Here is a 21,001-nt window from a genome sequence, read left to right as displayed (position 1 = left end):
ATAATTTTGTGAACATATATATTTAGTTCTTATAGTCACTGGGAAACCATTGGCATATGGTTTTTTTGAGAGAGAGAGAGCACCGTCCCAAGCAGGGGAGGAGCACAGAGAGAGGGGGAGAGGGGAGAATCCCAAGCAGACTCCACACTGTCAGCATATATCCCTATAAAGGGCTTGAATCCACAAACCACAAGAATATGACCTGACATGAAACCAAGAGTCGGACACTTAACCAACTAAGCTACTCATGTGCCCCACCATTGGCATAGTTTTGAAGCCAATTCTTTTGTGCTTTTTTTAAAGAGATTGTATGATGCGCTTATTTGTAGCATTTAGTGTTAGGATTTTGTTCTGCTCAAAGCATCATTGAAATTAATTTTCATTTTCTGCATATACACTAATGGTATAGATAGGGGTAGTGTTACCAGCATGGTAGTATACAATAATATGTAAATCAGAAACTTCACATGGTATTCCCTGTGAATCTGCAAATAAACTCAACCACGCATATTATAAAGCTACGTTACCAAGTGGTTATCAGTTGTAGCACAGTTTATCAACTTATTCTCATAATTTCCAATATGTTGCTTTTTAGAAATTATTTGTGTTCTCTCTTTTGGATATGCCTTTCATTAGCAAAGTGACACCTATCTCTGAGCACCACTTACAAGGACACCTCCCCACCCCCATTGATCGTTGTGAGGGCCCTGGCATCTGCAACTGGAGAGTGCGCGAACCATGGATCATGATGAGAAAGAGCAGTATTTGCAAAGTTCTGGAGTATAGCAGGATTTCTAGAGTCCTTGTAGAGCTTAACTAGAAGCTGTAATCTATTGTTTCTAGTAGGTTTTTCCTGTACTTCATGTCTTACTTGTTGCCAGGCAGATTATTATACTGGATTCCATGTATTAAGTATTTTTAATTACTAGGAAGAGCAGAATAAGTGAATAATTGTTTCCTTTTGTTAAAATAGAAGTAACTTTGGGATGCCTGGGTGGCTCAGTTGGTTAAGCGTGGACTTCGGCTCAGGTCATGATCTCGTAGTTTGTGAGTTGGAGCCCCGTGTCAGACTCTGTGCTGACATCTTGGAGCCTGGAGCTTGCTTCAGATTCTATATCTCCCTATCTCTGCTCCTACCCCACCCCCACTCAAAAAGGTAAAATAAAACATTTTTTTTTTAAAAAAAGATCTTGTTTTAAAAGAATGATCTGTATTTGGCATGGTCATGACTAGGTCTTATCCCGTTTACAAGACTTAAGTTCTTTGAAAGCAGATTCTTCTAGGTTCTTCTCTCTGCATCATTCACATTCTTTGTGTCCTTGTTTATAATAGGGATTCCGTATGTATTGAATTAACATTTCCATGGCTCATGAGTAACAGATGAATGAATGTGCTCAATTCAGGTACTACATCTTGCCTTCTTGCTACAGAAGTCGAGGGGTGCTTTGATAAATATCCGTGATTGTTGAATGCCCAGGCTGGCTACAGGTGTGGGGAAGTGGTATACAGTACTTTGATCCTCCCTAGGAGAAGGAGATGCTAATGTGGATAATAAGAATTTGCTTCTTTGTCTTCAGTTTCGGTTTGACCGCTTTGCTTCACTGAGTCACACAGCACTCGCTCTTCGGTGATGGGCATGTCGTTTAAACCTGAGACTGTCCCTTGGACTGTTTTATGACATTGTATCTGAATTTCCCATTACATTAACAGCCAGCATTTGTCATAAAATTTCAATAATACGTTAGAAGTTATTTGGTTTGTAGTTGACATTGAGATTAACTTTCTCTAACCTAAACCAGTGAAAACCAAAATGCTCCTCACCACATAAAAGTTTTGCTTTCGCTGTGTTCAGACCCCTCCCACCTTCTCAGAGCACAGTCATTTGGAGCCTAGTTTGGGGGCGGTGTGGTTGTATCTCCGTGGTATATGACCCACTTTTTCGTAACACTTAATTACCCGTGTTTTTACAGCACTAGTCAGAAGGTCTGACAAGAGTGGACTATAACCCAAAAAAGATTTTCTGATACACCTCATCAGGGCTGCTCTCGTACCGTGTGTTATCGGAAGAAGGTGTTAGCTCTGCAGGGCATGTGTTAACTACCAGAGGATGACGGAACATTTCCTCTAGTTTCTGGATAATGAGCAAGCACACAGGTAAAGAAAGATGCCTTTCTCAGAGTTGCCTCCTTTCGCGTCTTAATTATTTCGTTGAATTGACTTTTAAATATTGATCACTACCTGCATATGTTTGCTGTTGAGGTTTGCAGAGGGTTCAGAAGAACAAGCATTTTAATTGGTACCCTGGGACCTTAATCATTTAACTTTTCATTAAAAGTCTGAAGAGAGAATCATCGAAAATAGACTCTCATCTCTATCCTCCTATGCCCCTAGAAAACGTCCTCTTCGTCAATGTGCTTCCCTTGTTTGCTCTCAAAGTGTCTGTGTCTCAGTATCAGCTGCTTGGCGGGCGCGGCAGCCGTGTGAGTTCATGCTTGGTGAGCTGCCTGAGGTGCGGTGGGGACTGTGGACGGGGCAGGCAGGGAGGGGAGTGGACCGCAGGGAAGGGAGATGGCAAGGGGGTAACCGCGTTGGTGAGTATTGTTCCACTGCAAACTAATGGCAGGTTGAGGACCAGTGATATTGACCTAACTTGGGTAAAATCCTTTCTGACAGGCTGCTGTGCTTTAGCAATATTTATGTTTCTGATACCACTTTTGTTCATTTGAAGAACTTTTAAGATGCTGTCATTGTCTCAAAACAAATGTTGTAGGTATCACCTCCCTGAATGTACAGAAATGTTTGCGGGTGCGTTTCTTTGCTGAAAGTTGGTTGACATGTGGCTCATGGCAGGGTGGTGCCCGTGCCTCATGGGTCTCGCTTGCCTGTGCACTGAATGGCGTACCAATGTGGAGTCTTGGAAAATGCCCGTAGATAAGTCAATGTTGTTTTCCCTGAAAGTCCTGATACAGAAAAAGAGTGAAAGTACCAACACTAACTGGAAAAAATGTCACACATTTTAGCCTCTTTGCATCCCTTGTCAGGACAAACCCTGCTTTTGGGTTTTTTACGTTTGTGAACTTGTGCGGTAGGTGGAGCCGTGTGGGTGGCCCAGAAAAAGTAGCGGTTAGAATAAGATTTTCCATTTATTGCCCTTTGTGCATGGCTAAAAATAAGATTCATACAAATCAGAATATGTAGTGCAAGCACAATCACTCTGTTAATTCTGATGACTGGGTTGCCCACATCTTTGCATCTGTCTGGTAAGTGGTGTGTTGGGAAATAAATGTGACTCTGTTTAAGCAGCAAGAGGCAGCCAGGTTTTTGCGCTGTTTGTCTACATGTGCTAGTTTATCAGCATTTTCCCCTTCTGAAGGAAGAAAGACTCAACTCATACATAAACAAATTGTGTCGATGGAAGGTTGAAAGAAGAAGTGATAGAATCCTTGAATCTTTTTTAAAAAAGTAATTGCCTTGTTTGAAATGCTCTTTTAAAACATCCATCTTTTTGACTCATTGTTAGAAAGTTGTTTCTTGAAGACTCGCAGAACAGCAAGGGAAGGATTTCTTAGCGGTGTTGCCAAGAGATTAGCAAAGCCTTTTGTTTGTGTACTGATTCGGTCGGTGGGGAGGGAGGACAAGGTTTGTGCGCGTGCCAGCCCTGGAGGACTCTCCTTGGACACAGATGTTGAAGGAGCAGTAACCGAGTAAAAACTCCCCTTCATCTGGCTGCTGAGTCTACTGCAACCACAGTCAGTGATAACGTGTCAGTTTGTGGCTAGAAGAAACACCAAAGAGAGGTGGCGTCAGCGTTCACAGGGAAATTTGTACCTTGGTGATCCCAGTGATGGTGCTGTCCCCATTCCACAGGCTGAGTGGCTGTGGCTTTTCCAAAGAATGAAAATGTCTGCAAGTGTTCTGAGCCGTTCAGGTTGATGTAATTTGCAAAACGAGATGAATCAAGAGGGCAGTCATTCCAGAAGCCTCTGGAAATTGAAGACTGCAGACCACATTCCTCACTGACATCTCCAACTGAGGCAGATAGGGTGAGGCATGGAGGCTAAAGCAAGGCAAGGGTTTTGGGAGAAAGGCTCAGGACCAGATCTAAACTTAGCTATCTGCTGACCTTGTTCTGTTTATTTAACTTTTCCTAAGCCTGGATGTCTTTATTTGAAAAAAGGAACAGGGATAGTAACTACCTCGTAGGGTGGTTGTGCAGATTAAATGAAATAACATATATGAAGCACTTACTAAAAGGATGTGATTGTTAACTTTTACTGGTGCCATTGTGAAATACAAGCATGCTGGAGAATTTCAGGTTATTTGGGGGTTCCCCTGTATGCCTGGGGTACATATTTGGGAATTAAATGGATATGTGATCAGCTTCTTGTTCTGTGTTTCTCAAACAGAATGCTACAGGTCATTCGTGGAGTAATTTGGTTCTTCATAGGTTACCGATGCCATCTGGGGGATCATTTCTTTATTTTGCCATTAAATCAGCACAATGTAAGCCTCTCTTTCCTTTTAAGGTTAGTTACTATGTTGAGTATATTCAGTTATTTTTACCTTCTCCCTATGTTTTTTGTTTAAGCATGGATGTTTCAGTTCTAACATCTCTGCATGTTAACTGTAGTACCTGCTGATATACATTATGAAAGAGAGTGCTGATGTTGTAATCAAGGGCAGTTTTAAATATTTCAAGTAGGACTGGGGAAAACTTCAGGAGCAATCAGCTTACATGGTGGTATAATTCTCTACAGAAATATTGCATCTGTTAAAATTCTGGTTACTGGTCAGTCCTAGAGATGACCAGATACTGACAGAAAACAATTTCTGTCACTTCTTTCACTTTTTATTATTTTTAATAAATTATTTACTGCTTAATGGAGTGCATATTTGCCCTTCTCAGAGTCTTTCTGCCTACCAAATTTTTCCATTAAGAAAGTAAATATTTGGGGGCACATAACTGACTCAGTCAGTAGAGCATGATCTCTTGATCTTCAGGTCATGAGTTCAAGCTCCACGCTGGGTATAGTGCTTATTTAATTTTTTAAAAAAGTAAATATACTATATATTTCATCATAAAGTCGTAATTGGGTAGGCATCACTTAATTACTTTGGTTAACCTTCACTATTAGATGCTAAGAGTTGCCATCAGACTGTTCCTTCAACCTCCTCCATGACCTTCCTGGGATGCAGTTTTTTCATTTATCAAAATAAAAAAGAAATTTGACTGCACCTTGACTTTGCCTCATCTGGGACCTGACAAGAAGTGATAAATGAGATCAATAAGCTAAGGAATTAGAACATGGTACTGATATAAAACAGTGACAGCTTGGCTTTAATTGATATATTTTGCTAGTTGGTGGTGGTGGTTGTTATTGTTCTTCTTTTTATTTCTCTCCACATTTTTTTCATGGTCTGTCCTGTCATTCCACTCACAGATATAATTTCTGGTCTATAATTTCCATATCAACATTATCTTTATGGTTTCTGGGGATTTTTAATTTTTTGTGTGTTCATTTATTTTTGAAACAATGTGAGTGGGGAAGGAGCAGAGAGAGAAGGAGACACAGAATCCAAAGCAGTCTCCAGGCTCTGAGCTGTCAGCACAGAGCCTGACACGGGGCTCAGACTCACAAACTGCGAGATCATGACCCAAGCCGAATTCAGATACTTAACCAACTGAGCCACTCAGGCGCCCCATGGGTTTTTAATGTTAGTACCCAACAGACTGGGGTGGAGATGTTTCTCAGGTCAGCTCCACCAGTAAGATCTGTCTTTTATTAGAATAGTACCCAACTTTGTACAGTGTATCCAGACAATGCTGCTTTTTAAAATTTTTCTGTTGGATGGAATGGAAGAATGCTTTTCAGGCAGAGCCAATCATTCAAGGTAACTTAACAAAATTCTTAGTTAGCATCTCAGGTAGAGCTTCACTCCCCTCCATGAACACACATTCCCCATTATCTTTTCCTGCCATAGTGTACTTTGCCATGGACTGAAGTTTCTGTAAAAACCATAGGCAAAATAAGGTGATAAATTCAGCTTTGGCTGTGATTTCCTCCCACTCCTTCCTAAGCAGTGACAGAGACTCTGAAATCCATCCCATTGATATACCATGTGCTTCTTCCTGGATAACAGCCAGTTTTAACCTATCCTTCATGTGCAATTTGAGGGTACTGGCTGGGCTGAGCTCATTATTCCTTTGGTTGAATAATATAAAGCATTTGCAATGGAGATTTACTCTAATGATGTATTTTAAGTGCATGTCCGCATTGCCAGTTTAATGCACTCAGTCATGGAATGCTTTAGAGTTTATTGCTAATGGATGAATCCTCAGAAAAATCAGAATTTTCAATAAGATTGACATTTGGAGTGAGAAATATAAATCTAATGAGAGCATTTTAACCACGGTTTGTAATTAGGGCTGAATGGAGTAAATCTGTACGCGCGTACTACAGAAGGGCACAGCAGAAGGTGAAATTGCACGCTCCGCTGTGAATGAGGGATGAAGGCTGATGTATCAGTGTCAGGCCACGACACTATGGAGTATAAATGACACTGTCACCAAGTGCTGCACGGGGCACCAGGGGAATTCCACTCCAGTAAATTACATTACTTAGACAGACCTGACGGCATTGTGTCGGAATGAGAGGAGGGAAGAAAAGGCTGTCAGCACCAAGGGGAAGATATTACAGGGCCACTGGCTGCAGGGTGGAAGTCACTGGGCTCCATTCTACCTGAGTATTTTGTGTTCTCCTTTGTTAATTAGTTTACAGAAGTTACAGATGTGTACATGTAAAACCACATCACGTTTACTTGGGGTATAGGTTATGTGGTCAGTCACAAGGGAATAACTGTAAGTTAATTTGTATAAATTGGTTAGTGTAAGAATCCCTCTCTTGCTATTTGTAGCTGGGTGTGTTAGGTGTTCAATATTAAGCTTGCCCTTCTTTTCTTTTAGTGAGGATTCAACGTACATTATTACAAGGTAATCACCATTCTCTCTGTAACATTATTTCTCTTTAAACCCTGCTTTAATAAGAACATATGTTTCTTTAATCCTCTCCTAACACTTGTTTCCTCTCATCACCTTCCCTCCGTAAGGGAAACAAAGTGTACTGGCGCAGAGCATTTCGTTTCGTGAAAGAACTCGGAGTTAAGAACAGTTGATTCCTAGAGCGCAGTTTGTGGAGAAAAACTATTTTTTTCACTTCTATTTTCTTTCATCCTCCTGCAGTGAAGTGAGGCCACCCCTTTTTCGGTCCATCCGCCAGGCTATCTCTAGGGAACTATTAGGAGGAGAAAGCAAGAGCATTGTTGTACTGCTGCCTTCTGAGCCATCGAAGATGTGCTCGTCACCTTCCTCTGGTTTGACCTCCAGTGCCAGTTCTTGAAAAAGCCAATTTCAAGGTGCTCTGCAATTAACACGGTCGCTTCTTACCAGAAAGTAAGTGTCTTTTCCTCAATGGACAGAGATTTGAAACAACATTCATTCTGGCTTTCTTAAATATGCGATACTTTGTTTTTATGAAATAAACCTGATAAGCATCTCTGATCATGTGTTAACAGGAAGAACACCTCATATTCTGTAGAATGTCTCTATAAGACTTCCAAATGACAGGTTTTAAGCAACCTTTCTGAAATAGGACACAAATAGGTAATGGTACAATAATAATACCTTAATCTTGATTTCTATTCTTTCTGAAATACACTCTATCCATATCGTCTGTGTGATTTAGTCTTTATTTTGTAGCCATAGTTACAGTCTTATTTTATTCACCCAACCATAAAACTTAGAACCAAGATACTTGGAAAACTAATTCTGAGGGTGGATAGGAAAAACCTAAGTTAACAATAAGATGGTTGGTTCTGTTTTATGTAAGGTACCATCTTACATAAAAAATGTTAGTTGATGATTCTAAAATAAAAACTCAGTGTAAAACGCATGGTATAAAATGTCTTAGTGCCATGTGCCATCCTCAGCATACAGGCTGTGCTTATAGACTTTGCTTTATTTACTAAAGCTGTACAAAGTCTAGGGCTCTTTGCTGTATGGGAAATGAGAGTCTATCCCTAAATAAACTCACTAGAATTTTTTCCTTTTTTCTTAAGTTTATTTTGATGATAGTATATGCCTTATATCTCCTATTTTCTTTTTATCCATTACATCGATTGAGAACTCACAAGTGTTTATTCTTTCCACAATAGTACACATGCAACATATTTCTTTGTCCTGGCCTCTTGAGGCAGCATGCTATCAGACTACATCTTTGGGTTTTTCTGATCTGAATCCCGATGGAAGGAATGTAACAGCATCTAGAATGGAACTGGTTTAGATGCTTCTCCATTCGGTAGAGGTTCCTTTGTTCCTGCCTACCTACCCATGTCTGACTATATTCTCTTCTTTTTCCTACATTAAAATTGGAAAGGGAGAAAGGGGGAGCTCCTTAGGAGATACAGGCCTGTGGAGAATTGTGAGTACTCATTCAGAAGCTATTCTTAGTTCTGAGAAATATAATGAACCTGTGCTTTGAGTCCTGCTGAATCTCCCATTAACAGCGCCACCAGCAACCCCACCTCTCCGCCTGATTACATTTTCCCCCAAAGACGACTGGTATTTTTTCCCCTAACATTCTGAATGGAGTGTCTTCTGAGTGAAACACACCTTGGAAGGAATTGGGTCTGGTTGCCCAGCAGACCTGTCTCTTTAATAATAGTTTGTTGGGTGATTCTTAATTGTCCTTTTAAGTGCTTCTATTTTACATTACCTTCAAGTCTACTATGTAGAAGAAACTTTTCTATAGACCTTGATTGACTCATCAGAAGTCAACCCATTAATGTTAGGACTTCACTTCCATTATCATGATGGTGTTTCCAAATGACAACCACTGCCACACAGAGCCGTGTTCCCTGAGTTCCCAGTGCCGCAGAAAAAGAGCCTTTTGTTCTGGCTTGATGAAGAAAAAAATGCAAACAACAACACCAGCTCTACCACCAGAGGTCCTATAAAGACGTGTTCAAATGAACAATAAGGTCGTTTGTTCACATATGACATAAGGATATAAGAATTTAAACAATAAGACCCCTTGTGAAATGTGGCAAAATATGCACCACAAACGTCGTAAGGTTCTCTGTCTCATGGAAGGCAGTTTTTACATGGGCTTCAAAAACACCCATTAACGTATAAACCACCCTTTAAAAAAAGAAAAGAAAATCACTTGTCTCACTATAACATTAAAGCAATTTCCATTCTAAGGAAAGCTAAAAGGCGTTCATTTATATAAAATGCATGTACTATAATTTTTTTGTGGTAACTTTATTTTTTATTATTTTTTTTAGAATATAACACTATTTTTTTAACATATGCAATTATTTTCCATCATTTACAATACAGTAGTTACAATGACACTCCAAATGGATAAGCAAAGTAAAAAATCAGAACCCCAATTGTAATTTATTTTTTAAAAAATACAGTACTCTATTAGGAAATGCAGTGCCTCTTCTCTCCTTCACCTGAAAGAGGAAATCCATCATTTTGCCAAGACCCTTCTTCCTTTGAATAATATTTGTTTCTTCAAAATGAAAAAAAAAATTCCTTTAAATGACTTAGATTCCTGATGAAGTTCTAAGGCTTGATAACAATTCTCAAATCCTCTGACACTGGTGGAGCATGAGGAGGAAAGAAGCCTGCTTTAAATTGCAATTTTAATTGCATGTACTTTTATTCGAACCCTATCCTTTTTTGCTTTGAGCCTTAAAGGAAGGTTTGGTATATTTGCAAACCCCAGTAGGGCTATGGCAGAAAAACGCAGAGATCTCCTTGCCAGCTTGGATCAGGATCCCTGACAGAATCTCAGAATTATTTCTGTTTTGATGCTGATGTTTAAAATGTGACCTTCCAGGATAACGGGAAGGGAATAGCACAAATTAACTGACCAAAGGTGCTCCTTTGAGCTGGCTTACTAGTAAACTGTAAAGCCTTTCAAGTATTTGCAGATGGATATATGTACAGCATCCTTGCAGAATCCTCTTAATTGACGAAATGTTTCATCTCTATCTCTGTTGACAGAAAAGATTGCCTACTGATAATTGCTTTGCTTAAGTGTCTGATAATATGCCAGGAATGAGAGCATTCTGTGTTAGGTCATCTTTAATTATGCATGTACCACCTGTCAGCTCTAAATCAGCACCAGATTAGAACCTCATGGAGTTGGTACAGGGAGGGCTAGGAGGAAACTGAGGTGATCTCTTTTAGAAGTAACAAAAATAGATAGTAGTAAACATGGCTTATAACCTGCAGTATTTTTTAGGGAACCTCATCTTCATTGTTCTGGACCAGGCATAAGCTTATTGGTACATCTGAAAACTGTTTGAAACCTTGCCCAAGCTACCTCAAGTAAAGATACATCCCTGCGAGAGAAGATGGGAGCCCCATCTGTTGCATTTCCTTTTTGCTCCTTCTCGTCATTGTAAATGAGCCAGGGAAAAGCTCAGAAACATTTTTTATAAGCTATGTGAGGACAGGAAATATGTTAACGATGTTAGATTTCATACATTTCAGGGGTTTTTTCAGTAGTTGGTTGGCTTTTTTTAGAAGGACAAATGTGGGTTGGAAATAATGCTTGTTACCCTCTGTCAGCTTTTGATAGTTTTATTCTCACTTTTCAGGGCTGTTTGGGACTTTCTGGTGGGATGTTTAGGGTTCTTTATGAAAGGTTCTGTTCTCTCTTCTATGGATTTGTGAGAGGTGTTTCTCTTTGTTCACCTGTCAGAGTTTAAGGGAAGCCTTGAGTTACCGTGAACTTTCCAGAGGAGGGGGCTGGAGGACCGAGAGGCTGAAGGCAGAGAAGGAACAAGCAGAAGGAAATAGCAGGTGGATGAGTTACCACGTCTTGAGTTTCTTGAATTCCCCTGCCAAGGTGAGGTTCCTAGCCTGTCTGCGTTCCAGCCGGAGAAAACAGCCTTGGTAAGAGTTTGTGAATAATAACCTTAGAGACAAGAATTTAGAGATCCTTAAATGCCTTATTTCAAACATTGCTGGCTAGAGGCACTAAAGAGAAAGACAGGTAACTGATAAAGGGGCAAAGAGCTCTGACCCTCGTGCAGGTCTCCCCAAGCGCCATGGTCCAGCTCACAGCTCTGAAGGAACCTTGGCTGCCTTCGAATACTTGAGGCACTATTTGCTTTTCTACCTTAATGAGTAGTCCACTGATGTAGAAGTACCATCTCTGAAAAGAAGAGCAGGCTTAAAATACTTACGACCATACCATTGCCAGTGCTTTGACTATTTAACGCTCACTTTATTCGTGTTGTGCCCAGGTATTATAAGGAGAATTTTGAACTCAATACAAAGGATACTTCTTAAAACAAGAGAACATAGTTTATCCTAGGCCTTGACAGAAAAGAACATCTGAGAGGGAAGCAAAGCCAAAGAAAAACTGAAGAAAAGAGTTGAAAAGAGAAATGGGGAGGGTGGGAGAGGGGAGCAGATGTGCCATGTTCTCTCGTGCCAGCTCAGCTTTGCAACATCTTTTCCATCTACCTGGAAAGCTCTTCCACTCTCTCCACCTGGTTAACTCTTACTTTGAGTTGTTCAAGAATCCTCTCCAAGAGCCTTCTTCGCTTCCTTCAGGCTGAATTAGCCGCTCCTCCTCTGTGATCCCACAGCACAGTGCCCGCCTCCTGCACAGCACTTATCATGCCTACTGCCATAGCGCGTTATGTATCTCCCTCTCCAACAAAGCAGTTGCTGAAAAAGCTAACATTCTCCTAACTGTGACAGTAGAAGTCACATGCCCAGAGAAAGAGTAGTAATGCTTTCATTGGACTCCACAGTCCTTAGAGCACATTAACTGTATTTTAAACCATTTTAATAGTACCTGTGGCAAGGGAAGCAAACAAACATGAGTATATTTCATGAACAGGGATCAGGAATGGAAAGGCCATCAGAAAGAGTGTCTTGTAACCAGTGTGTGAAGGAATTAAGGTTAGACTAGAGAAAAGAAAAAGAAGGAGAGACACAACCGCAGTGTTTAGATAGAGGAAAGACAATGTCACTCTAGAAAAAGCAGAACCAAAAGGTAGAAGTTATAGAGAAGAAGACTTGGATTCAGAACAGTAATTTTCTTGTGGCTAGACCTACTTGGCAGCGGAACCAGTAGCCCCATTTGGTAGTAATGAATCCCCCGTTGCTAGAATGAGAATCATTATCTTTTAGGACCATATTTGGGAGCTGCTATAAACAAGATTGCTGTATTGTGTGGGAGCACAAACCAAATAACCGTACCATTTGGGGGTTTTTTTGGTTTGTTGGGTTTTTTTAGTATATTTGGCACACTATGTTATATTAGTTTCAGGTGTATATAACAGTGATTCAACTTCTCTATACATTATTCTGTGCTCACCACAAGTGTAGCTGCCATCTGTCACCATATAACACTATTAAAATATCATTGACTATATTCCCTATGCTGTGTCTTTTATTCCTGTGACTTATTTATTCCATAATTGGAATCCTGTGTCTCCCACCCCCTTCCCTCTGGCAGTCATCGGTTTGTTCTCTGTATTTATAGATCTGATTCTACTTTTTGTTTGTTTGTTTTAATGTTTACTTTTGAGAAAGGAAGAAAGTGCAAGTGGAGGAGGGGAAGAAAGAGAGGGGGACTGAAGATCTGAAGCAGGCTCTGTGCTGACAGCAGTGAGCCCAATGTGGGGCTGGAACTCACACACCACGAGATCATGACCTGAGCCAAAGTCAGATGCTCGACCGACTGAACCACCCAGGCCTGTTTTGGATTCCAAACTTGAGTGGAGTCATATGGAATTTGTTTTTCTCAGTCTGACTTATTTCAAACTTGAGTGGAGTCATATGGATTCCAAACTTGAGTGGAGTCATATGGAATTTGTTTTTCTCAGTCTGACTTATTTCATTTGGTCTAATACTCTCTAGGTCCATCTGTGTTGTCGCAAATGGCAAGGCCACATCCCTTTTATGGCTGTGTAATACTCCATTCAATGTATATTGAGGCACCTGGGCAGCTCAGTTGGTTAAGCATCCAACTTCAGCTCAGGTCATGATCTCACAATTCGTGGGTTTGAGCCACACATCGGGCTCTGTGCTGACAGTTCAGAGCGTGGAGCCTGCTTCAGATTCTGTGTCTTCCTCTCTCTTTGCCCCTTCCCACCTCAAGTTCTGTCTCTCTCTGTCTCAAAAATAAATAAACATTTTTTTAAGTTTAAGAAATATATATACTGCACCTTCCTTATCTGTTTGTCTCTTGGTAGACCCTTAGGTTGAGACTGTATCTTGGTGATTGTACATAATGCTGCAGTCAACATAGGCGTGCATATATCTTTTTAAATTAGTGGGTTTTTTTATTTCTTTGGGTAAATACCCAGGAGATGACTTATTAGATTATATAACCATATGGTTATTTTTAAGGCTCATAGTCCCCATTCCATGTAGAGTCACAGACAGGATGACCATAGGACATGAGCCCAACCTCCATGTGGTACCTTGTTGGTCTGATGCTCAGCCCTCATAGACTCATAAGTTACAGGCTAAAATCATAGGTGGAGTGTTGTTCAGAGAGCTGTCCACTTCCTTAGGAAGTCCGTATGGTAAAATAGAAGGAGCACTAGGTTGTGTCCCAGTTCACATGCATCCTAGCCTCTTGCTAGTTGTATGAGTATGAGGGATCCCCTCAAAGGCTTGAATTAGGTAAAGGAGTTCTTCATGGACAGCAATGTGCTGTCCACAGGTAGTTACTTGTCCAGAGCCGCAGCTCCATCACTGACAACCTCAGAACTCAGTGTCGTCCCCAGCACAGTGGGCATAAATGCCTTCCTTGCAGGGTCGCTGTGAGCAGAATGACTAAATGTAAAAGCACAGCACCTGCCACAGAGGAGGTGTTTCTGATGGTCAGCCTCATTTTACCCTCTGAAGCTCGGAGACTAGGGAAATAAAACACTCTACCTCACCTGCCTCGACTGCTCAGGTCCTCAGAAGGTTCTCTTTGACCTGCCCCTGAGACTCGACCCAATGCACATACCCACTCCTGTTGCCCTGTCATCTCCCCTGGAGCCACTTTCTCTACTTTTTTTGTTTTTCCTTCCTCTCCTACTTCCATATCTGGATTTTTTGTTTAAAATATGAGGTTTTATGTAGCTTGGGGTGGGGGGGATGAGGCGTTTCATTTTCTTCTGAATTTGCTTAAAGTTATTTTTCTTAGTGTTAACATTTTCCCATCCCTCCATCCCTTGGGCTTGTAGTCATTAATTTGCCAGACACACAGCAGCTGAGTGTCTTTATGACATTGCCAGAGTTAGGAGAGTGTCGTTCACAGGGATCCTAACCCATATATTAACTCAGACAGAGCAAATTGCTAAATAAAGAGCTCCAGAATGCCAATTTGATTCTCTTGTTCCCAGCCTTTCCCATTGAACGGGGGTTACTGAAACAGAACAAGCAATGGGCAGGGGAGGGGAACTTTCAACCATTCTCCTGAGTCAGAAATTAGAACACTGCTGTCCACATTCAGACAACTCCTTCATCCATCCAGCCAGCCAGCCATCTATCCACCTATCCACCCATCCACTAAATGCTCAGGAAATAGGTTATTGTCTGAGACCCGTGGTAAGGTCCTGGGAAGACATTAGGTGAGTACTAGAATCCCTGCCATCAGCCTCTCTTCTCTCTCCTCTGCTCTTTGAGCCACTGGAGTCGTGGCTTATTTCATACATATTTCTGTATTCCCAGCAGTCCTTGCAGGACCTAGCACAATAATGCACCAATGACAGTAAAAGCTGTAAGATGGAGGAAGAGAAAGAAGGAAGGAAGAAAAATAGTCAAAGGAAGAAAGGAAATTGTATTTTATGAAATGCCAGGGGTGTAAATTGGTACATGCTGTAAGTGCAATTTAATGATTGCAATGAACATCCAGGGAAACATCACTACATATGGAAATTTGAATAAAGTTTACAGGGAAGTGATGCTAATTAGCCTCATCTATGTAGAAGTCAAAATGAAAACTACACATTCTCTAGGTACATCCCTTAGAACACACCTTTGTTCTGATTTTTCTCTCTTTAAGCTTGTTAGTTAGCACAAAAATGCAACTTTACCCCTCTAGTCATGTCTAGGTTTAAAATAAGAAAACTGAATTCTTTCCTTTCCAAAGAAAGAAAAAAAAAGACAATCTGTTTCCCCCGTCTCTTGCTGATCATAGTGTTTTCAAGGAGCCATTGACCTGGTGGGAAGAGGATTGCTCTTGTTCTCAAATCAACCAGCAGCAGCCAATCGATGTGCTTACTTCTCTCCATCGACTTCCGGGTGTCATGGGAGGGGCAGGAGGAGAAATACCTGCCTCAAGTGCACCCCTGGGTTGTCCTTACAATCCAGTGAGAAGAGGCGAATACAAAAGCACTTTGAAAATGAAGGTGCTAGGTGTGTAAGGAATTTTATTATGAAATATAATGATGCCAATTATATTTCAGAGTATATTTATGTATTTCTAGAATCCTAGCCTAACACTTGAGGTCATTTGCTGTCTGCAATTTTTTTCTTACTGCCAGATTCCATTTAAAGGAAATTTGCAACATCCCAAAAGAGAAATAATTTCCTCCTTTTTTCCTGAAAATTCTCTGGACCTTTGTCTTGTCCACAAATACACATATTTTTTTAATAAACCAATGCAAAGATATTTGAGCTTTAAACTCCCACTCGTCTGGGTTTCTATAAGACTTTGTTCCTGTCTTCACTGCCCTTGCAAGGTTGTATAAAGCTCAGTCCCTGCCAGCAGAGTTCACAGTCCAGTGGAGAATATAAGACATACATAAATAGCTGTGACACAGGTAGCAGATGCCAATTTATTTGATAGGTAGAGCTGGGAGTGAGGGCATATCTGGCAGAGATAACTAACCTGTTAAGCAGGATAAGGAGAAAAGAAAAAGCAAGACACATTTGAAAGTCCTAGCTTTCTCCTACCATGTGTCTTATATTTGTCTTATCCCTCTTATTATATCGCAGGATCCTTGACACAGAGACTTTCATTTTATCACTGCTATATTGACTGGTGCCTGGTATGCTTACAAATAGTAGATCTTAGTGAATGTTTGCTTGAGCTAGTGTGTTCTATACCATGTCCTGCTCGATTTCAATCTCAAAATCAGTATTCCCATTTTTAAGCTCATTACCTTGATTCTGTATATAAATGACTATTTTGGACCTTTTCAGAAGTTTTTTAATAGTTTATTGTCAAGTTGGTTTCCATATAACACCCAGTACTCTTCCCCACAAGTGCCCTCCTCCATGTCCATCCCCTGCCTTCTCCTTTCCCACTCCCCCTTCAACTCTTGGTTCATTTTCAGTATTCAATAGTCCCTCAGGTTTTGCGTCCCTCTCTCTCCCCAACTCTCTTTCCCCCTTCCCCTCCCCATGGTCCTCCATTAGGTTTCTCCTGTTCTCCTGTTAGACCTATGAGTGCAAACATATGGTATCTGTCCTTCTCTGCCTGACTGATTTCACTTAGCATGACACCCTCGAGGTCCATCCACTTTGCTACAGAAGAAAACAAACAAATGATGATCTCAGGAACATAGTTTTATGTTCTAGAACATAGAATAAGGAACATGATTTTGTTTGTTTGGAGTGCAAACCGAATACAAAGTTCAAGAAACTCTCCCTGCAACAGGAAAAGTGGCTTCTGGAGCTCCTGTTAGTGTGTCCAGTTGGATTTCCCTGTTAGCAGGTTCAATTAGATAATAGAAACTCTTTTTATCTAGCAACCTACTTGATACAGTGATTTAGCCACTAACATATTTATTACTAGATTTGCTAGATTCCCACATTCTTTACTAGCATTTATACTAGAATTTATAAACTGCATTAGCAAAGAATTATTTGTTAAATTCTCTCCTGTGTCCCAGGGCCTTGAACTATGCCTAGCATGTAGTAGATGCTTAGTAATTATTTACTGAATAAGTGATTGAGTGTGTCAAGTCTTATGGTAGACTCTGGGGACTAGAGTGATGTGTAAGGGACAGTCTTTGCCCCAGAAACTCCATACTCTAATGGGGAAGACAACACATGAAGCCAATAATTGTTATAGAATGTGGAAAAGCAATGATAAAAATATGCAAGGAATTTATTTTCTATTATTTAAGTGTTGTTATCACCTTGAAACGAAGTATCAAAGAACAATCAGCTTTTGTCACTGTCCTATCCTTTTGTTTGATAAACCTTTATCCTAAATTGTCAAACTTCTTGGGAGATAGAGACCCATTATAAGCTCCAGGATGCAATCTATGCTCAGAGTTGCATAGAGGATAGACACACACATCAGACTTCCAGGTCAAAGCCAACTGCCATGTCAGAACAGACACTCCTGGTTTGAAATTGTTCTTTCCAGCATCCGTCCTAGTCCAGCCTCCTTTTCAGTTCCTCTTAGTCTCTCTTCCCTCTTAAAGGTTGGTGTTCCATAGCTGCCTACAGGTTTAGCTACCATGTAAATGCTGAAAACTTGAGTATGTCTTATTCCAGGCTCCACCTCCCTCCAGGGCTGGATACTAAACTGCCTTGCTAGACATTCTGAAAGGATTTTATATTCAGTCTGTACTGGAACTCATAATTTCACCCTCCAATTCCCTCTGTCAAGAATAATCCCTCCATATCTACCCATCAGACTTCCCCTACATGCCCTGCATCCAAGTAGTCTCCACACCTGTCCATACTACCTTGAACCTCTGCAATCCATGTACTTCAGTGGTCTCCTGCTTCAGTCTGGTACCAGTTGACCACCTTGTCTCCAGCCTTTCCCATCCCCTTTTGTCTATTCCACATGAGGCCAGAGATATTCTTCTAAACCACAGATAAGAACCAATAATAGAAACTCTAACACAGCCTATAGACTTTTTTGTGTCTGGCCCCTGCAAATTTCTCTGGTTTCATCTCCTGCCACTCCACTCCATCTTCATTTCTATGTTCCGGGGGTCTAGCATATTACTTGAGTTCCATGCATGTTTACTGAATGAACCAGTAAATCCAGAGCTGAGAGGAGGAAAGGGCACTTAGGTAAGTAAGCTAACGAATGAAAACAGAGGTAGGAATCTGTATATGTGTTCAAGAGAGACCAGTGGCTCGGAGAAAGGATTTTGACTGGAGACTAGAGGATATAAGTGGACACTTGCACACCTTGCCCTTTGGCAACACCAGATGATTTGAGGTTTCTTTATAGACCCTGTGGTTTCACACTCTCATGCCTTAACCGCTCTTTTGGACCCTCTTCGCCTCATCCACCTGACACCCTGGCAAGCCACCTCCTCTATGAGGTCGCCACTAACCTAACCTCCCTACAGATAGTCTTTCAAGGCTGAAAGTGCAGTGATTTAGCCACTAACCTTGTACTTACTCTGGGTTTAACAGGTCTGTTCTTTACTGGAATGTGGAAACTTCAGTGTTGCATAAATATTTGTGTTATTCTCCAAGGAACCCCCAGTGTGCCACCACTGGTCCACACCTAGTGTCCAGTGTGTTACCACACTCGATTGAAATGATTTGTGTGTGTCTGTTGTTCCCCAACCCTGACCCCAGATGGGAGACAAGGGACCATGTCTTATGTATATGTGTATACCCATTCTTTGAAACAGTGTCTAGCATGTGGCAAACAAAACTCAGTAGAGATTCGATTGAATGAATAAGCACATCATCCTGTGCACATGAGTCCATGTTCATGGCTCATGGTGAACTTCAGCTTTGCCTTCTCCCTGCCCACCCACACTGTTCACCAGACACGATCAGTTCTTTCTCTGCAGCCTCCCGCACATGCCTCCCCCATTGCTCTTGCCACCCCCTGCAGTGGGCACACATTACCTCATGTCTGTCCTTGCATTTGTCTCTCACCTCCATGCCACTCTGCATGCTGTCCTTGGTTAAATCTGTCTCACACATCACTTTGATCACCTCATTTGTCTAGTTGAGATCCTTCAGCAGCACCTCATTATTTACTGAATAATGTCCAACTCCTCACCCTGGCATTCAGGCCACTCCACTACCTGACTAACCTTTACAGCCTCACTTCACACCTCTCAAGCCACGCTAAATTCCATTGCATTCCAGAGACGGGCTGTGCCTTTCATCTGTGTTCTTTCCACATGTCGCTCTCTTTTCCTGAAAAGAACGTCTCCTTCCCCTACTTGTCAAAATCATACTCATTTTTTGCTACCAAACAAAATGCTGTTCTCACTCTCAAATCCAGAGTGACTGTTCCAGCCCAGAGTGATTTTACTTTCTCTACACTATTATAAGGCTTGGTTTCTACCACTCATGTGCTCCCTATTTCATGTTGCTTTTATTGTACTTATGGTTCATGCCAGTGCCTACTCTAGTCAAGGCATGATACCATGCAGTCACCTGCCCTGTTTATAATTTTGCTTTTTATTTCTAATTGTATAATTCTACTAAATTTCTAATTTTATAATTCTACTCCAGCCAACAATGTTCATGATTTGTCCAAAGTCACATAGCTAGTAAGTAAGGGTGGACGCAGGCTTTGAACCCCTGGTCTGTGTTACTGCAAAGCCTGAACACTGACCACTCTAGCAGCAGCCTCACTCATAACACAGGTTGTCTTATGCTTCCCCTTAAGTAGGGAGAGGTCCTGTGTTATATGTAGCTTGTTTCCAGGGCAACATAGATCTCTTGAGTTTCCCCGTGTGCTCATATGTACCTTATACCTCGTACAGAGTAAATGCCTGAGATGTCTCCTTTTCCTGTTACTGTTTATACAGAGGCACATGCTCCATTTGGAGATCAGGGAATCACAGAGGCTTGCTATCCCCACTTACTCCCAGACTAGTGTGCTGTCTCACTCCTGGTTCTCCTTGCCTACAGTCCAGCATATTCTCTGCTACCAAATTAATCTTCATAATATCAACTTGGTCACCTTGCTGTAGTAACCTTCGGTTTAAAGTCCCATGCCTGACTTTCAGAATCCTTTACTTAGTCCTGTCCCCCTGGCCCCATTCCAGAATCATGATTCCAGCTATACCTTCTTCCCCATATTCTAAATCCTATCTTTGTGCCACTGATTTTCTCTCTTGGACAGAGCACACAGACTTCTACCTCTCCCTCTAGTTGTGAGGTTTGGTTTTTCAACATAAATGCCCTTCCTCCTCCACAGCTCTGGGTTTATTGGTTTGCTCAGTAAGTGCGCATTGAGCCTGGCTGTGAACCAAGCACTGCACTAGGCTCTGGGAACCTAGAAAATAAGGAGGTGCCTGGATGGCTAATTCAGTTAAGTGTCAACTCATGGTTTTGCTTCAGGCTATGATCTTGCAGTTTGTGAGTTCAAGCCCTATGTCAAACTCTGCATTGACAGTGCAGAGCCTGCTTGGGATTCTCTCTCCCTCCTTCTCTCTGTCGTTCCCCTGCTCGCATTCCCTCTCTTTGTCTCTCTCAAAATAAATAAATAAACATTAAAAAAGAAAATAGATAATAAGACACATTCTGCCCTCAAGGGGACCTCAGTCTGTTGAAGTATACAGATACAAAAGCAAACAGCACAAAGATAGTGACAGAGAAACACAGTTGTGTGGGGTAGCTGGTTGCATTCTACCCATCCACTAAGATCTACCCAACTCTATTCTCTATCCAAAATTAATTTGTCTCTTTCATAAGCCTTTCTAATATTAATTACCCTGCAACATGCATTTTGACATTTACCCAGATTCTGCCTTACATTGGTATTTAAGTGTGTCCTGCACATGGGTTCTACTTCCACAGGTGGATTTTAAGTGCCTGGAAATGAGGCACTTCTATGTTTTATACCAGCTTTATCAGTTAACATTTGCTGTGTAACAAAATACCTCCAAACATAGAGACTTAAAACTACAAACATTTATGATTTCTCACAATTTTGTGAATTGACTGCATTGACTTCTGGCCCAGACTGGCTTAATTGGGGCTGAATAATCTAATATAGAAGTGGGCAAAAACTGTAGC

The 21,001-nt window shown here is 41.2% G+C and overlaps 1 protein-coding gene across 5 annotated transcripts in view; it reads left to right on the top strand.

The window, feature by feature from the left end:
* The window catches only part of BACH2 (BTB domain and CNC homolog 2), a 358,199-nt gene that overhangs the window by 210,123 nt on the left and 127,075 nt on the right, over window positions 1–21,001 (top strand). For 2 of the 5 annotated variants that reach the window (XM_029943600.1, XM_029943599.1), the window contains exon 4: window positions 1,971–2,154. The exons of 2 other annotated variants lie outside the window; for them this stretch is intronic. The gene's annotated coding sequence lies outside the window, so the exon portion shown is untranslated. Of the gene's footprint in view, window positions 1–1,970; window positions 2,155–7,240; window positions 7,451–10,775; window positions 10,970–21,001 lie in introns of all 5 variants that reach the window. One more of the 5 variants, XM_029943597.1, reaches the window with a different exon arrangement.

This window comes from Suricata suricatta, chromosome 7 (genome assembly GCF_006229205.1).
Source record: "Suricata suricatta isolate VVHF042 chromosome 7, meerkat_22Aug2017_6uvM2_HiC, whole genome shotgun sequence".
Taxonomy (NCBI): domain Eukaryota; kingdom Metazoa; phylum Chordata; class Mammalia; order Carnivora; family Herpestidae; genus Suricata; species Suricata suricatta.
This window is presented reverse-complemented; position numbering and strand designations above follow the sequence as displayed.